The sequence below is a fragment of the Eriocheir sinensis genome, chromosome 9, assembly GCF_024679095.1.
Source record: "Eriocheir sinensis breed Jianghai 21 chromosome 9, ASM2467909v1, whole genome shotgun sequence".
Lineage (NCBI taxonomy): Eukaryota > Metazoa > Arthropoda > Malacostraca > Decapoda > Varunidae > Eriocheir > Eriocheir sinensis.
In genome coordinates, this window is record NC_066517.1 from 8,293,993 (window position 1) to 8,301,576 (window position 7,584).

A 7,584-nucleotide genomic window follows, 5' to 3' on the forward strand; every position below is an offset into this window, starting at 1 on the left:
ATGCACCGGAGGTAATGACGGAGCGCGCCACTCATGGACGACAGTAACGATCGTGTGTGTGTGTGTGTGTGTGAGAGAGAGAGAGAGAGAGAGAGAGAGAGAGAGAGAGAGAGTGTATTTGTTTGTTTGTGTGTGTGTGTGTGTGTGTGTTGTGTGTGTGTGTGTGTGTGTGTGTGTGTGTGTTACTGCAAAGTAAGCAACTCAGAACAAAAACTACGAGAAATAAAAAAAAATAGTCATCTAAACGTTGCTGCCAGACTTAAGTACAGTATGTGTGACCAAAAGAGAGGTCAATTTCGGAGGGAGAGATGTCATAACAGTCCCTTCTTGAAGCATTTCAAGTCGTAGACTGTATTGAATACAAAAAGAGGAAGGTAGTTATACTATTATTATTATTATTATTATTATTATTATTATTATTATTATTATTATTATTATTATTATTATTATTATTATTATTATTATTATTATTATTATTATTATTATTATTATTATTTTTATATTATTATTATTATTATTATTATTATTATTATTATTATTATTATTATTATTATTATTATTATTATTATTATTATTATTATTATTATTATTATTATTTATTTTATTTTTATATTATTATTATTATTATTATTATTATTATTATTATTATTATTATTATAATTATTAATATTATTATTATCATTATTATTATAATTATTATTTATCATTATTATTTATTTTTATTATTATTATTGTTATTATTATTATTATTATTATTATTATTATTATTATTATTATTATTATTATTATTATTATTATTATGTTATAGCCGTTTGGCGATGTGAGGAAATAAGAAGGAAATGAGAGAGGGGGAGAAGTGGAGAGAGATGAGGAGAAAGGTGGAACGGTGAAGAGGAAGGAATAAGGGAGAGGTTTACTATCGCAAAGGCCATTTAATTACCGTCGGGAATGTTATGACATTACGGTCAGAGAGGTCACCAAATCCATTAGGCTGGCCTGCAGTCGTATGAAGGCGCCCTTGTTCAGAGCCCAAAGTAAGCACCATACAGGAGAGAAGCGAGTCCGAAGGCCACGGCGAAGGGCAGACGGTTAAGGCATTTGGTGCAGGGAAGACGTTGATGACGTGTCTTCCGGGAGGGGGGACGAGCGACCGGGAGCCCGAGGCATAGAAAATATCGTTCTTAATAAATTTGTTAACAGGTATAGTGTAGTCATAGGAGGTGAATCAATAGGAGGAATTCGACCAGAATCGTCCAGAGTAGATATTTCAGAGAAAGTTTAAGCGAAGAGTTCAACTTGAGAGACACATGAGACAACAGGGTTACCGTCAGGACTTAGTAGAGGAATGGAAGATGAAGATGCAAAATTGCTAGATGTTTTAGTCCAGTTTCCAGAAGGCTTTGGAATACTTTTAAAAAGCAATATCATAACATTTTCTAATGATGAAAGAGTTTTTGGTGTGTCGAATAATAGATTCCCGGCGGAAATGAGAAGATAATGATTAGCTGGAGTTCAAAGGTTCAGGTACCTTTTGTGAGCTGTCTCAATATTTTATTACATGAGAAGAAGTTGTTGTTATACTAGGGCCTTATAGCATGATGAGTAGAGAAAGTACGTGGAATGTGTGCCTCCATTCTGATGACAATCACCTCGGTAACGTGCTGGGCACATGTAGAGGGTCACTGTTCTGGAAGTAGTAATAATTACACGGGGAATTGGAAAAGTACATCCTTAGATCGCCCCATCGACCCGAAGCGTAATGCTAGAAGAATTGCAGCTTCGGTGGGTCCAGAGGCTGTATAGGAGCAATATGTTAAAATGCGTAAACAAGATGATCAGAGGAGCACAATGGAGAGACGAGTTTGACACAGTAAGCTGAATGATTTGATTTTTTTTTTTTCAGATATCTTGAGTGTTATGCGAGTCCCCTAGGCGGCCACGGATACGAGTACCGTGCACAACCAACTTCTCTAGATCATTGAGGAGGGCAAAGTCGTAGACTTGTTCACCAGGCTGGTCAGTAATAGAGGATGAAAGCTGGAGGCGAGTTTTAGGAGATTTCAGCTAAAGGAGAGTAAGTCAGGATGTGCTCCGCATTGAAATTCAACTAGTCAAATAATTTTACATAGTTGGTAGAGTTAAGTATGAGACAAACAGTGCATATTGTTGCGTCACCAAAAGAAGGGGTAACAGCTTTTAGTAACGAACTTGCTGGAGTAGGTAGGAATACACCTACCGAACGGGCGCAAGCCACTCCCGGTGAGGTATATATGGGAGGTGGGGAGGGAGCTGAAGCCCTCCAAAGACCCTTCCCATGTCCTCACTAACCGTTTCCCTGTTGTCTCACCAACACCGGAGAGTAGTTCAGCATGCTCTCTAAAGACAGATCCTCTCTCTATTCACACCACACTACATTCACACAACATACACATCTTTTCCCAAAATTCAAATTTCAAAATGGCGCACCTTCATTGCCTCGGAGTCCCCGCCTGGGGGGGTGGGACCACAAATTCCTCCAGGGAGGACTCCCCTTCTGACTGCCGACCCGAGAGGTGTCTTGATAGCTCCTCGAACCTCTTTCTTCTCAATTTCTGCAACATTCGCGGTCTTCGTTCTAATTTTCATTCTGTAGAACACCATCTCTCTTCCTCTAAACCTCACCTTCTCTTCCTCACCGAAACACAGGTTTCTGAAGCTACTGACAGCAATCTCTACTCCGTTCCCTTCTACTATCTCTATCCTAAATTTCAATCCAAAGCTAGATGTTGCGCCTACGTGTGCAGCGACATCACTTGGTCTCGTGCCCACAACCTTGATTCTTCAGAATTTTCCACCAACAGGCTAAGACTTCATTGTCATTCTATTAATAAATACATCTGTGCTGTTTATCTCTCACCTAACTCTACTAACTACGTAAAATTCTTTGACTACTTGAACTCTAAAGAGGAGCACATCTTGACCCACTCTCCCTTCGCTGAAATCTCCATCCTAGGAGATTTCAATGTTCACCACCAGCTTTAGCTTTCATCCTTTTTCACTGACCAGCTTGGTGAACAAGCCTACAACTTTGCTATTCTCAACAATCTAGAGCAGTTGGTTCAGCACCCTACACGTATTCCCGACCGTCTAGGAGACAGGCCCAACATTCTAGACCTCTTCCTTACCTCAAACCCTTCTGCTTACTCTGTCAAACTGTTCTCTCTGTTGGGCTCCTCCGATCACAACCTATTTCTGTATCCTGTCCTATCGCCCCTGTACACCCTCTGGACCCACCGAAGAGGCGATGCTTCTGGCATTTTGCTTCAGCTCGGTGAGACGACCTGAGGATGTACTTTTCCGAATTCCCGTGGAATGGTTATTGCTTCCAGGAGCGAGACCCCTCTGTGTGTGCTCAGCGCATCACAGAGGTGATTGTCTCTGGAATGGAGGCATATATTCCATGTACTTTCTCTATCAACCCGGACTTAAGATTCTAGGATTAAAGATGAGCTCCGGGAGGACAGCATGAGCCAATACAAGATGGCGCCACTATAAACACTCGCCCACGCCAGAACGGGCTGGTCTGACCATCAGGCCCCACCGGGAAGAAGCCTTGGGCCGATCATCAGCCCCACCGGGAAGAAGCCTACCGGCGCAATAGGCCGCGAAGTAAGAAAATAAAAAATAAAAAAATCCTCATGCTAAAAAGCTTTGGTTAACCACGCTTTTTCTCTTGCTGTCAAAGATAGAGAGGCAGCTCACAAAAGGTACCAGAGCCTTCGAACTAATGCTAACCATAAACTTTACAATTCAGCCCGAAATCGTGCCAAATCTGTTCTCCGACTAATCAAAACCTCTTTCATCAATAGAAAATGCCAAAACCTTGCTTTCTCTAACTCTTCCCGTGACTTCTGGCATCTAGCCAAAAACATCTCCTCCAACTTCACTTCTTCATCTTTCCCTCCTCTCCTCAGTCATAACGGCAACACTGCCGTCTCATATATCTCTAAGGCTGAACTCTTCTCTCACACTTTTTCTAAAAACTCCACTCTGGACGATTCTGGGCATATTCCTCCTACTCATCCCCCCTCTGACTCTTTTATGCCTGTTATAAAGATTCTTCAAAATGATGTTTTCTATGCCCTCTCTGCCCTCAATCCTCAGAAGGCTTATGGACCTGATGGAATGCCTCCTATTGTCCTTAAAAAACTGTGCCTCCGTGCTGACACCCTGCCTAGTCAAACTCTTTCGCCTCTGCCTGTCAACATCTACCTTTCCTTCCTGCTGGAAGTATGCCTTCATACAGCCTGTGCCTAAGAAAGGTGAGCGTTCCAATCCCTCAAACTATCGTCCTATAGCTTTACTTTCTTGTATATCTAAAGCTTTTGAATCAATCCTTAACCGAAAGATTCAAAATCACCTTTCCACTTCTGACCTTCTATCTGATCGCCAGTACGGGTTCCGCAAGGGGCGTTCTACTGGTGATCTCATTGCCTTCCTAACTGCCTCTTGGTCATCCTCTCTTAGCCGTGTCGGTAAAACCTTTCCTATTGCGCTGGACATATCAAAAGCTTTTGATAGGGTCTGGCACAAATCCCTCAAACTACCGTCCTATAGCTTTACTTTCTTGTCTATCTAAAACTTTTGAATCAATCCTTAACCGGAAGATTCAAAACCACCTTTCCACTTCTGACCTTCTGTCTGATCGCCAGTACGGGTTTCGCAAGGGGCGTTCTACTAGTGATCTCCTAGCCGTTTCGGTGAAACCATTGCTATTGCGCTGGACATATCAAAAGCTTTTGATAGGGTCTGGCACAAATCTTTGCTTTCCAAACTACCTTCCTGTCCTACGGTTTCTATCATTCTCTCTGTACCTTTATCTTCAGTTTCCTTTCTGACCGTTCTATTTCTGCTGTGGTAGAGGGTCACTGTTCTTCCCATAAACCTATTAACAGTGGTGTCCCACAGGGTTTTGTCCTATCTTCCACTCTCTTTCTGTTGTTCATTGATGATCTTCTTTCCAAAACGAACTGTCCTATCCATTCTTACGCCGATGACTCCACTCTGCATTACTCAATTTCTTTTAATAGAAGACCCATCCTAGCTTTAGATAGACATGAAAGTAAAGCTATAGGGCGGTATTTTGAGGGATTGGAACGGTCACCCTTCTTAGGCACAGGCTGTACGAAGGCGTACTTCCAGCAGGAAGGAAAGGTAGATGTTGATAGGCAGAGGCGAAAAAGTTTGACCAGGCAGGGTGTCAGCACGGAAGCACAGTTTTTAAGGACAATAGGAGGCACTCCATCAGGTCCATAAGCCTTCTGAGAGTTGAGGCAAGAGAGGGCATACAAAACATCATTAAGAAGAATCTTAATAACAGGCATAAAGGAGTCGGAGGGGGGATGAGTAAGAGGAATATGCCCAGAATCGTCCAGAGTGGAGTTGTTACAGAAAGTTTGAGCGAAGAATTCAGCCTTAGAGATAGAAGAGACGGCAGTGCTGCCGTCTGGGGTAAGAAGAGGCGGGAAAGAGAAATAAGTGAAATTGTAGGAGATATTTTTGGCTAAGTGCCAGAAATCTCTGGAAGAATTAGAGAAAGCAAGGTGTTGACATTTACTATGGATAAAGGAGTTTTTGGTAAGTCGAAGAATAGATTTGGCACGATTCCGGGCGGAAATGTAAAGGTCATGGTTAGCGGGAGTTCGAAGGCTCTGGTACCTTTTGTGAGCTGCCGCTCTATCTTTGACAGCACGAGAACAAGCGTGATTAAACCAAGGCTTTTTTAGCATGGGGAGTAGAGAAAGTACGTGGAATGTATGCCTCCATTCCTGAGACAATCACCTCTGTGATGCCCTGGGCACACACAGAGGGGTCTCTATCCTGGAAGCAATAATCATTCCACGGGAAATCGGAAAAGTACATCCTCAGGTCGTCCCACCGAGCTGAATCAAAATGCCAGAAGCATCGCCTCTTCGGTGGGTCCAGAGGGTGTACAGGAGCGATAGGACAGAATACAGAAATAAGGTTTTGATCGGAGGAGCCCGACGGAGAGAACAGTTTGACAGAGTAAGCAGAAGGGTTAGAGGTAAGGAAGAAGTCTAGTATGTTGGACCGGTCTCCAAGACGGTCGGGAATACGTGTAGGGTGCTGAACCAACTGCTCTAGGTCATTGAGGAGAGCAAAGTTGTAGGCTTGTTCACCAGGCTGGTCAGTGAAAGAGGATGAAAGCCAAAGCTGGTGGTGAACATTGAAATCTTCTAGGATGGAGATTTCAGCGAAGCGAGAGTGGGTCAAGATGTGCTCAACTTTAGAGTTCAGGTAGTCAAAGAATTTTACATAGTTAGTAGAATTAGGTGAAAGATAAACAGCACATATGTATTTACTAATAGAATGACAATGAATTCTTATCCAGATCGTGGAAAATTCAGAAGAGTCAAGGTCGTGTGCACGAGAGCAAGTGATGTCGTTGCGTACCTAGACGCAACATCCAGCTTTGGATTGAAATTGAGGATAGAGATAGTAGAAGGGAACAGAGTAAAGATTGCTGTCAGTAGCCTCAGAAACCTGTGGTTCGGTGAGGAAGAGAAGGTGAGGTTTAGAGGAGGAGAGATAGTGTTCCACAGAATGAAAATTAGAACGAAGACCGCGAATGTTGCAGAAACTGATAAGAAAAAGGTTCGAGGAGTTATCAAGACACCTCTCAGGTCGACAGCCAGAAGGAGAGTCCTCCCTGGAGGAATTTATGGTCCCCACCCAAGCGGGGACTCCGAGGCACTGTTGTTGAACGCCATTTTGAATTTTGAATTTTGGGAAAAGGTGTGAGTGTTGTTAATGAAGTGTGGTGTGGATAGAGAAAGGATTTGTCTTTAAAGAGCATGCTGAACTACTCTCTGGTGTAGATGAGACAATAGGGAAACGGTTAATGAGGTAATGGGAAGGGTCATTGGGGGGCTTCAGTACCCTCCTCATTTCCCATATATACCTCACCGGGAGTGGCTTGCGCCCATTCGGTAGGTGTCTTCCTACCTACTTGATAGGAAACAAAGCAACAATATTTAGTCCCAGGTATATTAAAGTTATAACCCTTAATGACACAAGGTAAAAGAGACAAGAAACAAGTAGAAATAGGCAACGTATCCTCCTCGGGTTTCGATCGTCTTTTTGACTTCCTTTAGTTTGACTTAGTCCACCTTTTCATGACAGTATGCTCTGTCAGGATTGTTCTCAGAAAACGTTGATTTTTTCTTGGGAAGAACGAAGAAGAAGAAGAGTATTGTTTGTTTACATGTTGGGGAGCACTCGTTGCTCGTGAAGCATTCAAGGAGAGACCTGGAAGGTTAGCAGAGGTTAAAGAGGCCTGGAAGAGAAAGAGAGAGGAACAGAAGACTGCCACATTGAGAATCAGGTTAGATGGGCAAGCCACTCCCCCACCCACCACCCAGCCAGCCACCACCAGCACCCTGGAGAGACGAACTGAGCTGTTACATCAGGACTGCAGTAAAAAGACATCTGTTGTAAGTACAGAACATTGCATTATTGATAAATATGTACTGCAGGAGCGGTTTGAGGCTGACAGTGTAGCATGCCCAGCTGGCTTAGCCATCA